A 16586-nucleotide genomic window follows, 5' to 3' on the forward strand; every position below is an offset into this window, starting at 1 on the left:
AGTATTATCTTCATTTGAATAATCGAAAATAAGTTTGATTATCGAAACATTATTCTTTAATAAAATACAGAATATATCTCAGCAAATAATCGGAGTCATAGATCCTCAAATGAATATTCAAATAATATTCATTAAATAATATAAACTGAGTCATAAGTCCTCGAATGAATATTCAAAATAATATTCATTAATAAATAAAGTTTAAAGTTATCGAATAAACCTTATTCGATTAATAGTTTGGAAAACTATAACCATATATATATAAAATATATATAATATTCTCGGGAACATCGACTCCCGGTTTAGAAATATGTTCACCTTTTTATCCCCTATACTAAGGGTAAACTCAAATACCGCTTATCTCTAGCATAGGTATTATCAACTGAATCAACAGATATATATGGCAAGGATGCGAAACAAGCATGCATATATACCATATCACATGCTACAATATATCGCAAGAATTTGCTAATAACAAATATGCATTTATCACAAGATCATGCATATACATATGTATACATCACAACAACAGTATAACAGATAGAATACTTGCCTGAGCGACTTGGGGGTGAGAAAGGCTCGGGACGAGTCTGATATCCTATAAACAACAAGTAAGTTGGAATTAAACCAAAATCACTTGTATATCTATACTTTAACTAACTTAGACTCTAATGCTTGTTTTGCGCTCACTGATTTGCTTAAGTCACTCGGGTACCCGCGGCTCCACCATTTTTAATAATTTAACCTTTACGAGTTTTAAAGCGATTCCTTCGCGAATGTCTTACCAACTGCCTAACACACTTACCATAAATGTTTCATACATTAATTAACCCTTTTTGGTCTTTAACCTACATTTCAAAGTAAGGCGAGGGAAAAAGTTTCGTTCGCAAAACGCCGTTACTTGAAACGGTCGTTTCTCCTAAACCGTGCATCGGAATCGAACGAACTACATATCAAAACGAAGCTCGTAACATGAGCTATCTAAACATGGCAGTGGTCATAATCTAGCAGGGGGTTCTCGGGTCCTAATGCTATGCACAAAAACAGTCCAAAGAAAATCGGACGTTACGACGGCTATGTTTACGCGATTTCCAAATTTTAAACCATACAAAACCAACCACAAACCAACCTCAAATCCAACATACAACCAACATCCATCCTTATCACATCATAACAACCCCAACCAATTCAATTTAATCATTCATACTTATGCCTAAACTTAACTTTAATCATACTTAAGTTCCTTTAAATCAAAACCACAACAATTACCATTCCATTTCACTACCATTCCAAATCCCAAACTCTATATCATAACAACAAGCTACAATATCAACCCACTAATCAAAATCATCTTATAATATATAGGAATCTAGGGTTTGGAGATGGTATACCTTCCTTGAAGTGGTGGGTGGAGCTAGGAAGCCTTAAGAAGCTTGGAGAAGTCTTAAGAATGCTTGGATCTTCAAGAAAAACAAGAAAAAGTTCAAGTTAAAAACTTGAAAACACTATTCATTGTCTTCTTCTTTGATTAAATGAAGAAGATTGAGAAAGAATTAATGGTTCAAACTCATGATATAGTCCTAACTAAGCATGAAGATGATTAGGGAATTATCTTACCAATTTAGGAAGCTTGGATCTTGGATTTTGAAAAATCTTGCCTTTAAAAAGCAAGAAAGCCGAGAGCAATGAAGAACTAATGCCTTGGTTGCTTTTTGATTTTTGATGAGAATGATTTTTACTTGGCTTGGTTGACTTGTTTTGTATTTGATTTAGTCAATTACCTTCTTGCCCTTGAAATTGTGTGGTTACAAAGCTACCACACCTCCTTCCTTCCCATGTCATGTTTATGTCATCCTCATGATGTCATCCTCCCTTCCTTGTCCTCTTTCTATTGGTTGGATGACATCATTCCCACTAATCCCTTTGATTAACTTCCTAATCGTTTGCCTAATGACCGCTGATCTGTTATACGGTTCGCTTAACTTTCGTTCTCGTTTATCGTTTGAAGGATCATACCCGGGATCTTATTACTTAGGTTCCCTTAACCTTTCTCAATACATTATATTCCTTTTTATGATCCTCTATTATAATCCTTTAATTTAAATCCTTTTTATCCTGTTACCTTATACTCAATTCTCTCCGTATCTTGTGGATTTCCGGGAAAAACCAAAGTGTTTGGAATTGGATTCTGACGATCTTTACATACACTTATATACTTCATAGAGTACTAATAATATCCCAGAATATCCATAACAGAACCCCTACATAGTGTGGCGTGAAAAGTTTCTTCATTCAGCTAAAACACTATTCACAAGGGTTACAAAAAGTTGAAAAATTTTGGGGTTATTACAGTCTCCCCTCCTTAAAAGGATTCCGTCCCGGAATCAAACAGAAAACAAATGGGGGTACTTTTCTAGCATTGTGCTCTCTAGTTCCCAAGTTGATTCTTCCACATTATGATTCTGCCATAGTACTCTGACTAGCTTGATCACTTTGTTCCGAAGCACCTGCTCCTTCTTATCCATAACCCTTACTGGCTTCTCCACGTAAGTTAGATCTGGCTGCACATCCACCTGCTCGTACTCCACTATGTGCCTGGCATCCCGATGATACCTCCTTAGCATTGACACATGGAACACATTATGAACTTGTTGCAAATTAGGGGGTAGGGCTAGCTCGTAAGCTAACTTTCCAATCCGTCTTAATATCTCAAAAGGTCCAATGTATCTTGGGCTTAGTTTTCCTTTCTTTCCGAACCTCATTAATCCCTTCCAAGGGGATACTTTCAGCAGTACTAAGTCCCCTACTTCATATTCCTTGTCCTTTCGGGCTAGGTCTGCATATTTCTTTTGTCTGTCTTGGGCTGCTACAAGTCGCCCTCTGATAAGATCCACTATATCTTTGGTCCTTTGGACCACTTCGGGTCCGAGCATCTTCCGCTCTCCTACTTCATCCCAGTATAAGGGAGATCGACACCTTCTTCCGTACAGGGCCTCATAAGGCGGCATTCCGATGCTAGCATGAAAGCTATTGTTATAAGAAAACTCGATCAACGGTAAGTGATCATCCCAACTTCCTTTAAGGTCTATTGCACAGACTCTCAACATATCCTCTAGTGTCTGGATGCTCCTTTCACTCTGTCCATCCGTCTGGGGATGGTACGCGGTACTCATATTTAACTTGGTCCCCGCACATTCCTGAAAGCTCCTCCAAAATCTGGAGTTGAACCTGGGGTCTCGGTCTGAGACAATGGACGCTGGGACTCCATGTCGCGTCACTATTTCCTTAAGGTAAATGTCCACCAGTCTATCGACTGTGTATCTCTCATTGATAGGAATGAAATGAGCTGACTTTGTCAGTCGGTCTATAATTATCCAAATGGCGTCATGATTGGCTTTCGTCCTTGGCAAGCCTACAACAAAATCCATCGCCATCTGTTCCCATTTCCATTCGGGAATCTCCAGGGGTCGCAAAAGTCCACTGGGTCTCTGGTGCTCTGCCTTTACCCTTTGGCAAGTCAAACACTTGTTTACCCATTCTGCTACGTCCCTCTTCATGTTGGGCCACCAGTAATATTCCTTCAAATCCCTATACATCTTGGTACTTCCCGGGTGAATGGAATACCTGGAACTATGGCTTTCATCCAAAATCTCATCTTTAAGTTCTTGAACATTCGGAACCCAAATTCGGTAGGAGTACCTCATTATCCCTTTATCATCTTTTTCAGTATGGATCTCCTCTCCAGTCATTGACTCTCTGCCTTCATTCATTATTTTCTCCTGGCACAATCTGATCTTTTCCAATAACTCTGGCTGCATTGAGATCTCAAAAAGCTTTTCAGTTCCGGTTCCGGTTACCTTTACTTCTATTTCCATTTTCTCAAAATCCCTTATCAACTCTTCCGAAGTCATTATCATTCTGAGTCTTTCCTTTCTACTAAGGGCATCAGCCACCATATTGGCTTTCCCTGGATGATAGAGAATCTCACAATCATAGTCCTTGATTAGTTCTAACCATCTCCTCTGGCGCATGTTGAGCTCTTTCTGCGTAAATATGTACTTGAGGCTCTTATGGTCTGTGAAAATCTCGCACTTCTCTCCATACAAGTAGTGCCTCCAAATTTTTAAAGCAAATACTATTGCCGCGAGCTCAAGGTTATGAGTAGGATATCTAACCTCGTATTCCTTCAGTTGTCTCGACGCATACGCAATAACTCTACCGTGCTGCATAAGCACACATCCTAATCCTTTGTACGACGCGTCACTATATATCACAAAATCTCCTTTTCCATCCGGCAATGCCAATACCGGAGCCGTTATCAACCTTTTCTTTAATTCCTGAAAACTGTTCTCGCATTTCTCCGTCCATTCAAACTTCTCTGTCTTACGAGTAAGTCGTGTCAAAGGGGCTGCGATCTTCGCAAAGTCCTGTACAAATCTACGATAGTAGCCGGCCAATCCTATGAAACTCCTTACCTCTGTGGGTGTGGTTGGCCTTTCCCAATTTGAGACCGCCTCTATCTTGGAGGGGTCGACCAATACTCCTTCTTTATTGATCACATGTCCTAAAAACTGTACTTCATTCCGCCAGAATTCACACTTCGAGAATTTGGCATATAACTGCTCCTCTCTGAGTATTCCTAGAGCTATCCTCAAATGCTCTGCATGTTCTGCCTCAGTCCTTGAGTAGATCAAAATATCATCGATAAAAACTATCACACACTTGTCCAAGTACTTCTTAAATACTCTATTCATTAAATCCATGAAAGCCGCTGGGGCGTTGGTTAATCCAAAGGACATTACCAAGAACTCATAATGCCCATACCTGGTACGGAACGCTGTCTTGGAAATATCTTCGGGTTTAATCTTTAGTTGGTGATATCCAGTTCTCAGGTCGATCTTGGAAAAATAAACAGCATCCTTTAGCTGGTCAAACAGATCGTCTATTCTAGGCAATGGGTACCTGTTCTTTATGGTTAGCTTGTTCAACTCTCGATAGTCTATGCACAGCCTCATGCTCCCATCTTTCTTCTTAACAAATAAAACTGGTGCTCCCCACGGAGACACACTGGGTCTTATCATACCCTTATCCAAGAGTTCCTGCAATTGGATAGCTAATTCCTTCATTTCTAACGGGGCTAACCGGTAAGGTGCTTTTGAAACTGGCGCCGTCCCTGGGGCCAACTCAATAGCAAATTCAATCACTCTATCGGGTGGTAATCCCGGAAGGTCTTGTGGGAATACATCTTCAAATTCGTTGACTACTGGAATATCTTGTAAGTTGGGCACCTCCTTCTGCGTGTCCACCACATAGGCTAGGTAAGCCTCACTTCCTTTTCGTAGCATCCTTTTGGCCTGGGCCATAGTCAAAAATTTCTGCGTCTGCCTCTTTCCTCTAAATATAACTTCTTTCTTCCCGGGGATATTTAACTTAACTTTCTTCCCTTTACAGTCTATCTGAGCATCGTTGCTAGATAGCCAGTCCATTCCCAAAATCACATCAAACTCCCCTAATTTAAAAGGAATCAGATCAACACTGAAAGATTGCTCCCCTATGCCTATCTCACAGGCGGGGTGAATCTGGTTAACAGGAATAATTTCGTGATTGGCTATTTCTACTTGTAAGGGTTCTATCAAGGGTTCAGCCTTAAGTCTTAACTTACGCGCAAGGTCCTTTGATATAAAAGATTTAGTTGCTCCCGAATCAAATAAAACATTTGCACTGACTGAATTTAGAGAAAGGGTACCTGCTATCACATCTGAATCTTTCATAGCATCCTGGACTGTCATGTTGAAAGTCCTCGCAGTAGGTGGCTTATTAGAAGCAGCCCTGCTTGCTCCCGAAGCTGCTGGTTTGTTCATTGGGCATTCCTTCTTCCAATGACCCGGGCGTCCACACTGATGACAAGTGGTGGTTGGAATGACGGCAGGGATTGATGATGGGCACTTAGTTGAATAGTGGCCTTCCCGACCGCACTTAAAACAGGTTACTGGCCTTCCTTTACACTCCCCAGTGTGATTCCTTCCACATATGTTACAGGCTGGCAATGGGGGTCGAGACTGGTTGGAATAGGACATTCTTGACTTCTGGCCGCCCTGGCTCACACTCACACTCATTGGCCGCTTAAACCCAGTGTTCCTTCCTGGTAGGGACACTGCTCCTCGATTAAATCCGGTTGGGAAGCTCCTTCCTGCGGAACCTCCACCCATGCTCATACTTTTCCTCTTTATTCCTTTCTCCTCTCTTTCCTTCTGCATCTGTTCACTTCCAACTTCTACAATCGTTGCCTTTTGCACCAGAGTGGCATAGTCCGTAAGCTCAAGGATTGCCACCCTATTCTGAATCCACGGTTTCAGTCCCTGCTGAAACCTTCTAGCTTTCTTTTCCTCGGTGCTCACAAACTCCGGCACAAACCTTGATAACTCAGTAAATTTTGCCTCGTACTCTGCTACAGACAAGTTATTCTGCTTTAGCTCCAAGAACTTGAGCTCCATCTGGTTTTCCATAAACCTCGGGAAATACTTTCCCAGAAACAACTGACTAAATCTCTCCCAGGTTATAATAGCATCTGTCTCCATGTTTTTCTTGGCCTCCCACCAGTAGTTAGCTTCTCCTTTCAAAAGGTAGGTAGCAAATACAGTCTTCTGTGCCTCCTCGGTACTCAAAATCTCAAAAGATTTCTCCATTTCCTTTAACCATGCCATTGCCTCAACTGGGTCGGCTGATCCGTGGAACTCAGGGGGCTTAAGGGACTTAAAAGCCCTGAAAGAGTTTGCCACAGCATTGTTACTTCCTTGAGGGGGTGGGTTGGGTTGACGTTCCAAATTCTGCCTTAGGAGTTGCATGAACTGGCTCATGGGATCCATGCCTGGGTTTGGTACCGGTTGCTCAACCTCGGTTTCTCCTTCTTCAGCCTCTATCTCAAATCCCTCAACATCATATGTTTCCTCTTCCTCTTCATACAGGGAGTCATCCTGTTCCACATAATCCTCATCTTCCTCTTCACTGTGTTCTTGGTTTCTATTGTCCTGATTATGGCTTCCCTGGTCCTCAGATCCAGGGTTCGCCCTAGTTCCAATCTTTCTTGGCGGCATGATTCTGATAATAATAAAAACAATTATTGGGAAAATTCAACATTAGGTCACAATCATATACAACATTGGGCCTTGCACAGCTCTTATAATGGGGAGAACGTATATCGCAATTCTATTATTTTAAGAAAGTTCTAATACGAAGTGCAGTAATAATAATGATAAAACAGTGATCCCGTCACTATGGAACTGAACCGAAAGGAAACAAATATATACATAATGCGAGAAATACATAGTTTGATCTGGTCAAAAGTACAACAGTGCTACAGTCATCTGTCCCAAAAGTGATACACAAGAGTCTATCTGTCTAGTCAGAAAAAGGGATGCTATATACAAGTCAACTATCCCGGAAAATTGGCTCTTACTAAAGCCTCGGCTAACTAGACAACTAGACTATTCCATCATCAATCCTGAATCACACACCGGAGCGGGTCAGCTCCCAAACCCTTTCCATCGCACGACGGAAGATATAGTCGGCCTGCCGCCTGGAGATCCTACCATGCCTGTCCCCCTGGAGAGATCTGAGTCTCGCTCGGGACGTGAGCTCTATCCCCGTAAGCTCCCTCCTCAAGGATCGGGGTATAGAAGCCCTAGTCTCATAAGCTCGGGTACGCCTACCCGCCCTCTCTGCATCCAACTCCCTCCTGGCCTCATCTAGTCGGCCCTCGGCAACAGCCACTCGGGTCCTCAATACATCCTGAACATATCCATGAGCTAACGAAGACTGCCTGTGGGCAGGGTCAAGAGGTGGTGAATCCGGAGCCGCTGAGGGTGCCTCCTCGGTCTGCCCAGGCTCGGAAGTATGGGTCTCTGAGCTGTCATCGTCAGGAATCCAAGATAGTGGTGGAGGGGTAGGGGCTCTGACCACCGGAAGTGTGGGTAAAGGGATACCAGCATACACTATCATAGATCCAACACGCTCCTCAGCTACTGGGACCTCATCCGGGTCCTCCTCATCTGTAATAGCAATAACCTCTGTCTCTGACTCCTCTGAGGGGTCGTCCTCCATCTCAGGCTCCTCCTGATCCTCAACATCTAGCAATGCCTCATCATGCTCACGCTCGAACATCTCTGGGTCCTCTATCTCAGGCGCCTACACATTAAACGAGCTAAGTTACTATCATGATACTTATAAGGGTTCCCGTAAGGGTTTTAACTGTCAGCACTACTTTAAGTAGTCCGACCATGAACTTGGCAAGAGTTCTTATTATCTTTGTGAGTTTGTTATTATATCGTCGCATCATCTCTGAGGTTTATAACGCTTAGCTCTAATACCATTTCTGTAACACCCCCAGATCCGGGGTCGGGGATTCGGGTCGTCACGGTCTTTCTTTCCACAATATCACTTCACTTAATTAATAATAAATAACCTCATGCTGTGACCCCATACTAACACACACCACAACCCGTTATAGTCTCAGAGATGAAATTGAAATAAGTACAAGTCTTTGAATCCACAATTTAAAATTATTACAACCCAAAATGATTACTTGATAATTTACAGTTAATTGCCATTATCTGCCACAAGTTATAATTATACATAATTTGATTCTCAAAAGTAGATGGTCTGAACTACAATGGATCTACCTCTGCAGCTATAGCAGCTACAACATCATCGGGAAGACGCGGGGCGCTTCCCACGCGCTTGCGCTGGGTCTGCTGGAGTCTGGCCATCTCTCCTAACTGTTGTTGTGTGATGAAGAAATAAAGCAAGAGTGAGCCTTACAGCTCGCAAGATAATACATAGTGATAACAATAATATAAGTATCTAAATGGATACTCACTAGAATCTTTATCGTGTGTAAGATAATTACTTACTAGATATAAGTAAAAACAAGGAATGAAGTTACCGATACTTCACCACACTTATATCATTTATAAAGCTACTTGAACTACCACCGTTCAAAGTATTATAAGTTTTAAGAAAAACATCCCATAGATGAGACCACAAGTTAAGACTTGAATAGATTAAATCTTTGAAATATTATTGAATGAAAAAGTTATGAGATACTTTATTTAGTCCCGATATATATGTATCCACATATATATATCTCTAAAACATTTCCTGAAACCTCTGTTATGTAAAGTATGAACAGAGTTTGAAACATCCAATGAATTTTGGAAAGGAAAAGAATTTTGGCATAAACCAGATATCTTGCTGATCAGGCAAAGATACCCATAAGTAACCTTTTCTACTAGTAGATGGACGAATTCCCCACTGGTCATCACCCTGGCCGCATTAGGACCTATGCTGGACTGCCACTCAGCCACTTATGCATTTGATGGACTCCCACTGAGCCACTTACACTATCATGGACGCCCACTGAGCCCATGTTGTTTATGCCGACTCAATAGATGGACTTACTTCCCGAACGTTGGGTAAGTAATCAATTCATTTACCAAAACTGCAACCTTGTTGCGAATATAAAATACACCACAGAGCCGGATCCCTCAGGTTTTAAGCGAGTATTTAAATCCCCTTAAAAAGGAAGATCTTAAATATAAAAATGAGTCTTGGGATCCGCTCTAAATTTTAAAAATCATTTTGAAGACTCGAAAACACTTTATAGAGTGCTTGGAGTAAAGCTGATTTAATGAAGTAAATCAGTCCCCAGAATATTTAGAAAATGACTGAATATTATTAATTAAATAATATTCCCATAAAGAATAATCTTTATAAAAATAATTGAAGTAGAAGTATTAAAATTTATACTTGAAACAAGTATTAAATAACCAAAGATATACTTATATGAAAGTATTATCTTCATTTGAATAATCGAAAATAAGTTTGATTATCGAAACATTATTCTTTAATAAAATACAGAATATATCTCAGCAAATAATCGGAGTCATAGATCCTCAAATGAATATTCAAATAATATTCATTAAATAATATAAACTGAGTCATAAGTCCTCGAATGAATATTCAAAATAATATTCATTAATAAATAAAGTTTAAAGTTATCGAATAAACCTTATTCGATTAATAGTTTGGAAAACTATAACCATATATATATAAAATATATATAATATTCTCGGGAACATCGACTCCCGGTTTAGAAATATGTTCACCTTTTTATCCCCTATACTAAGGGTAAACTCAAATACCGCTTATCTCTAGCATAGGTATTATCAACTGAATCAACAGATATATATGGCAAGGATGCGAAACAAGCATGCATATATACCATATCACATGCTACAATATATCGCAAGAATTTGCTAATAACAAATATGCATTTATCACAAGATCATGCATATACATATGTATACATCACAACAACAGTATAACGGATAGAATACTTGCCTGAGCGACTTGGGGGTGAGAAAGGCTCGGGACGAGTCTGATATCCTATAAACAACAAGTAAGTTGGAATTAAACCAAAATCACTTGTATATCTATACTTTAACTAACTTAGACTCTAACGCTTGTTTTGCGCTCACTGATTTGCTTAAGTCACTCGGGTACCCGCGGCTCCACCATTTTTAATAATTTAACCTTTACGAGTTTTAAAGCGATTCCTTCGCGAATGTCTTACCAACTGCCTAACACACTTACCATAAATGTTTCATACATTAATTAACCCTTTTTGGTCTTTAACCTACATTTCAAAGTAAGGCGAGGGAAAAAGTTTCGTTCGTAAAACGCCGTTACTTGAAACGGTCGTTTCTCCTAAACCGTGCATCGGAATCGAACGAACTACATATCAAAACGAAGCTCGTAACATGAGCTATCTAAACATGGCAGTGGTCATAATCTAGCAGGGGGTTCTCGGGTCCTAATGCTATGCACAAAAACAGTCCAAAGAAAATCGGACGTTACGACGACTATGTTTACGCGATTTCCAAATTTTAAACCATACAAAACCAACCACAAACCAACCTCAAATCCAACATACAACCAACATCCATCCTTATCACATCATAACAACCCCAACCAATTCAATTTAATCATTCATACTTATGCCTAAACTTAACTTTAATCATACTTAAGTTCCTTTAAATCAAAACCACAACAATTACCATTCCATTTCACTACCATTCCAAATCCCAAACTCTAAATCATAACAACAAGCTACAATATCAACCCACTAATCAAAATCATCTTATAATATATAGGAATCTAGGGTTTGGAGATGGTATACCTTCCTTGAAGTGGTGGGTGGAGCTAGGAAGCCTTAAGAAGCTTGGAGAAGTCTTAAGAATGCTTGGATCTTCAAGAAAAACAAGAAAAAGTTCAAGTTAAAAACTTGAAAACACTATTCATTGTCTTCTTCTTTGATTAAATGAAGAAGATTGAGAAAGAATTAATGGCTTAAACTCATGATATAGTCCTAACTAAGCATGAAGATGATTAGGGAATTATCTTACCAATTTAGGAAGCTTGGATCTTGGATTTTGAAAAATCTTGCCTTTAAAAAGCAAGAAAGACGAGAGCAATGAAGAACTAATGCCTTGGTTGCTTTTTGATTTTTGATGAGAATGATTTTTACTTGGCTTGGTTGACTTGTTTTGTATTTGATTTAGTCAATTACCTTCTTGCCCTTGAAATTGTGTGGTTACAAAGCTACCACACCTCCTTCTTTCCCATGTCATGCTTATGTCATCCTCATGATGTCATCCTCCCTTCCTTGTCCTCTTTCTATTGGTTGGATGACATCATTCCCACTAATCCCTTTGATTAACTTCCTAATCGTTTGCCTAATGACCGCTGATCTGTTATACGGTTCGCTTAACTTTCGTTCTCGTTTATCGTTTGAAGGATCATACCCGGGATCTTATTACTTAGGTTCCCTTAACCTTTCTCAATACATTATATTCCTTTTTATGATCCTCTATTATAATCCTTTAATTTAAATCCTTTTTATCCTGTTACCTTATACTCAATGCTCTCCGTATCTTGTGGATTTCCGGGAAAAACCAAAGTGTTCGGAATTGGATTCTGACGATCTTTACATACACTTATATACTTCATAGAGTACTAATAATATCCCAGAATATCCATAACAGAACCCCTACATAGTGTGGCGTGAAAAGTTTCTTCATTCAGCTAAAACACTATTCACAAGGGTTACAAAAAGTTGAAAATTTTTGGGGTTATTACAGAACCAAAGATAACCTAGTGATCAGTCGACAAGCTCAGCAAGGTTCCAAGAGAAGGACCTGAGCGTCAAAGTCGGATCCAGGATAGTCTGATAGTAAGGCGATAAAGTCAAGCGTCCAAGTCTATCCAAAATCAGTCAGTGATAGTCATAAAGCTCTGCAAGGCAAGTTCCCCTGACCATTCTTTTATGGTTCAGTATATATGAATAGTTGTTTTTTTATTCTCGTAATGGAATATAAAGGTTTTAAGTTACGTATCCCCTGTATTTGAAAATGTTGTTTAAATGTGTTTTTGGGGAAAAGTAACTTCTTAAAGTACCTATCTCTAAAATGTGATTAAAATGAAAGGAAGTTTTGAATAGTGTGTTGTGATAAAATTTTTTGGAAAAGAGATAGGTAAAAGTAGATTTGAAAACTGGATAAAATGAATCAGATATTGGATAACGTTGCGTAAGTGGCTAATTCGGTTGCACGCATTACATAACCGATTAGTCCAGCATAGTTAATCAGTGACCTAGCTAGTCTCTGCGGATCCGGTTATTTTGTGCGAAAGCCCGATCAGCTTTTCTAGACATTTTGTGTAATAGCCCGACCAACTATCCTAGATAATTTGTGTGGAGGCCTGATCAGCCGTCCCTAGATAACATCCAATACATATCTAATTATGGCTTTGTGGTTCCAGTAACGGAACAAGTGATTGAGGTTCCAATAATGGAACGAGTGATTGAGGTTCCAGTAATGGAACAAATGGTTTTGGGTCCCCGTAACGGGAAAAATGGTTTTATGGTTCCTGTAATGGAACAGAAGATTTGGAAATGAAAATATCATGCGAAAATTGAACTCTGGTATTTATGCACAACACACGACTGATGTTATTATTTTACAGAGCATGTTAGTTTTGATATCAAGTTTATACACGTTTTACTTATTTTCTAGAAAGTTATGAATTAAGTTCCTGTAACCGCTTTATGTTAAGTCATTTTACTTATTATTCATATAGTGGTACTGCTGAGCAACTGATTGCTCACCCTTGCAGAATATTTTATATATGTACTGCAGATGCCTAGGAGATTCTTCCGTGATAGTCAGGGCAGAGTTCCAGTTCCTTCCATGCCAGGATCCTCTGAGGTAGTTATGTTCAGACCAGATCAGGTCTGTTGAGTTTATGTATTAAGTTAGTGGTCAGGATTGTGTAAGGTAATTTGGGTTGTGTTAGTTGTGTAGCCCAAATCATACTTAAACCTGGAAAAGGTCTTGGTAAGGGGGTCGTGGTTATGTATTATTAATGATTTCGATAATATATTTATTATTAATGTTGTTGGTGACGTCAACTCCTGACCCTGGGGTTGAGGCCGTCACAGTTGGTATCAGAGATACAGGTTTGAGTCAATGATTTAGGTTAGAAGTAGAGTCAAAAGAGTACAGGAAGGTTTATATATAGATGTGAGTCACCAACTCAAGCAGAGGAGCGAGTCCATGAGTTCAGTCGAGGGTTTCTAAGGTGAAACCCTGACGCCTGTTGAGGATTGACTGGAACTGCCCTAGCCTAGAGCACGTCTTCTTCATATACGTATTAGTGGTAATGTCCGATAGAGATTTCTAGTTTTCCTCTCGAGAAAAAACGAGTCTGAAGAGACGCCAACGCTATTTATGAATATCGCATTTTCTACATCAAGGAATATTATTGGACCGAGGGTGTAACTTCTGTGAGTTCAAATAGTATGATAATAGTTGGTGGCTGCTATGACAACCAAGTTTTGTAAAGTATGGGGATCAGTATGGTTGTATAATCCTGAACCTTTCACGTCTTTCTTGAAATGCATTGTGTTCCCAAAGTAACAGTTCACCTTTTTATAAGTTGCTTGTTTTCCCGTAATAAAGTCAAAGCTCGAATTAAGCAACTTAAGGTCTTGTTGATTTCATTATAAATCAGATTTTCCTTTCCTATTTGTGGATTTTCTATCTACACATTATTTCTTTCCTCGGTTACTCTTTCGGTTGATTGGGGCAAACAATGCATATAATTTGACTATTTTTCTATGTGACAAAGGGTCTGGTGGGACGCCACCGGTGAATGTGTTGTCAGCTATGCGGTACTAAGACTGGCCATCTTATGTACTTGTATGGTTGCTCTTAGTCATACATATATTTTCTTCTCTTCTCATCCCTATATCATTAATTCCTGACTCTGAAATTTCATTTGAAGTCCCGAGGCAATGAGTTGTCAATAGCTTTTGTAACTAGACAGTCCCGGTAATTGAAAGTAAACACGAGTTGACTGTTTGGAGGAATAGAAGTTTTGCGTCGGGTTGCAACTTTAGAAAAGTTAACTCTGTGGAAGATGGGTCAATTTTAAGAGATAAGAAGTCACTTTGGGAAGGATGGTTGATTCAAACTCAGACTAGTGTGTTAGCCAAGTCTGTGATTCTTAAGATTAACTTGACTTACCAGTTTACCCTTTTTGGATGGTGCCTAGTATAGCCGTCTAGCTTTACGGTATATGGAATTTATTAATGTTGTATTTTTAATGATGTTGGAAGGTGCCAGTTGTTGTTATATTGAGAGGGTATGCTATAATATTTAGTACCTTTATATTCCAGCTTTCAGCACTGTTGTTGATTCTAATACTGTTACCGTTATTATTGTTGCTAGTGTTGTTAATCTAGATATTTTTTTATAAATGGATCCTGAGAATAAAGACATGGGTGCTTTGATTGGGCAATATTTTTTTGACACACGTGCACCATTTGAACGGTGATATTTCTGTTATACATTCTCGTTATGTTTTTGAATAAATTCCCTGTTATATTTTAGGAAAATGCCACCCAAGAAAGCTACCCGGTCTAAAGAAAATAGTAGTGGTTTGGCGGAGGGTCTAGTTATAAACGAAATTCTAGACTTGTTGCGCCAGCAGTAGCAACAACGGTTGCAGTTAATCCAACAGATTCAGCAGCAAATATATCAACAAGGAGAGCTAAACCAAACTACTAGTTTTGAATCCTTCCATATTGTTAAGCACTCAGAGTTCAAGGACGAAGTGGATCCTGTTGTTTTCGGAAATTGGCTTAAGGAAATGGAAAAGGCATTTACCTTCATGCAAGTAAGTGATGATCTTAAGACCGATTATGTGAGCTACTTTCTTAAGAATGAAGTAAATCATTGGTGGGAATCCACTCGTGCGTTCGAAGGAGAAGGCCCTGTTTCTTGGACGAGATTTAAAGAATTATTCTTGGAGAAGTATTTTCCCGATTGTCTAAGGAATCAGTTGGAAGTCGAGTTTCTAGAACTGAAACAAGGTGAAAGAAGTGTGTTGGAGTATCAGGCCAAGTTTACCAAATTGACCCGATTAATTCCTGAGTATTTAAGTACGGAGATTCAGAAAGCAAGGAGGTTTCAATAAGGGTTGAAGCCTGAAATTCGCAGAGGAGTTGTGGCATTGCAACTCAAGACATACTCCTCTATGGTTCAGGCCGCCCTGGTAATGGAAAGTGACCAGAAGTTGGCTGTTAAGGAAGAGTGTGATAAGAAAAGGAAGTGTGAAGGTGATATAGACGGGACAGACCAAGGAGAATCTAGTCAGGAGTTGCAAAATCGGTTTGGCCGAAGCAGGAGTAAGAGATTCTGGAGACAGAGTTTCTCTCAGGCTAGGTCTAGTGCTACTTCAGTTGCTTCCACTTCAGCCCATTAAGTCAAGTCAGTAGTGGATTGCAAATCCTGTGACAGGAGATACAGTGGTTCATGTAAAAAGAATGTGCAATATTTCAAGTGCGGTAATAAGGGTCATTATGTATCGGAATGTAATCCAGAAAATCCAGGAGTTACGTGCTACAATTATGGAAAAATTGGGCATATTGCATGGAGTTGTAGAATGGTTACTCAAGATACTACATCCCAAGGGCCAACATCCAGCACAGCTAGAGACAGAACTTTCAAAAGGACCAAGAGATCGAGCGTTTAGAATTTGGACGTAGTTGCAGCTGATCTGACACCCTTCGAGCTAGAAGAGTTCGATGTGATTTTAGGAATGAGTTGGTTGTCCTGTAGGAAAGCAAGGAGTGGTTTTTAAAGGAAGCGAATTATAAAGCGTACAGAAGCCAATAGAAAGGTAAGTTTTTAGGTGAAGAAGCACTATAAAAAAGTTCTTTCAATCATGCGAGGAAAGGAGTAATAAGCTAAGGATATAAGGTAGATCCACCATGTATAAAGATACGAAGGAGAAAATACTTCAGATGGAGGGAGTTCGAGTAATAAATAAATGCCCTAGAGTCTCTCTGGAGGTCAGTGGAATGAAATAATTAGTTCGATAATTAGAAAAGTTATTGGAAAGGGAAGTGAGCATACCAGATATAGTCCTCTGGGGTGCACCAGTGATGTTGTCGATAAGAGAGATGA

Source organism: Apium graveolens, chromosome 8 (assembly GCF_009905375.1).
Source record: "Apium graveolens cultivar Ventura chromosome 8, ASM990537v1, whole genome shotgun sequence".
Classification (NCBI taxonomy): Eukaryota; Viridiplantae; Streptophyta; class Magnoliopsida; order Apiales; family Apiaceae; genus Apium; species Apium graveolens.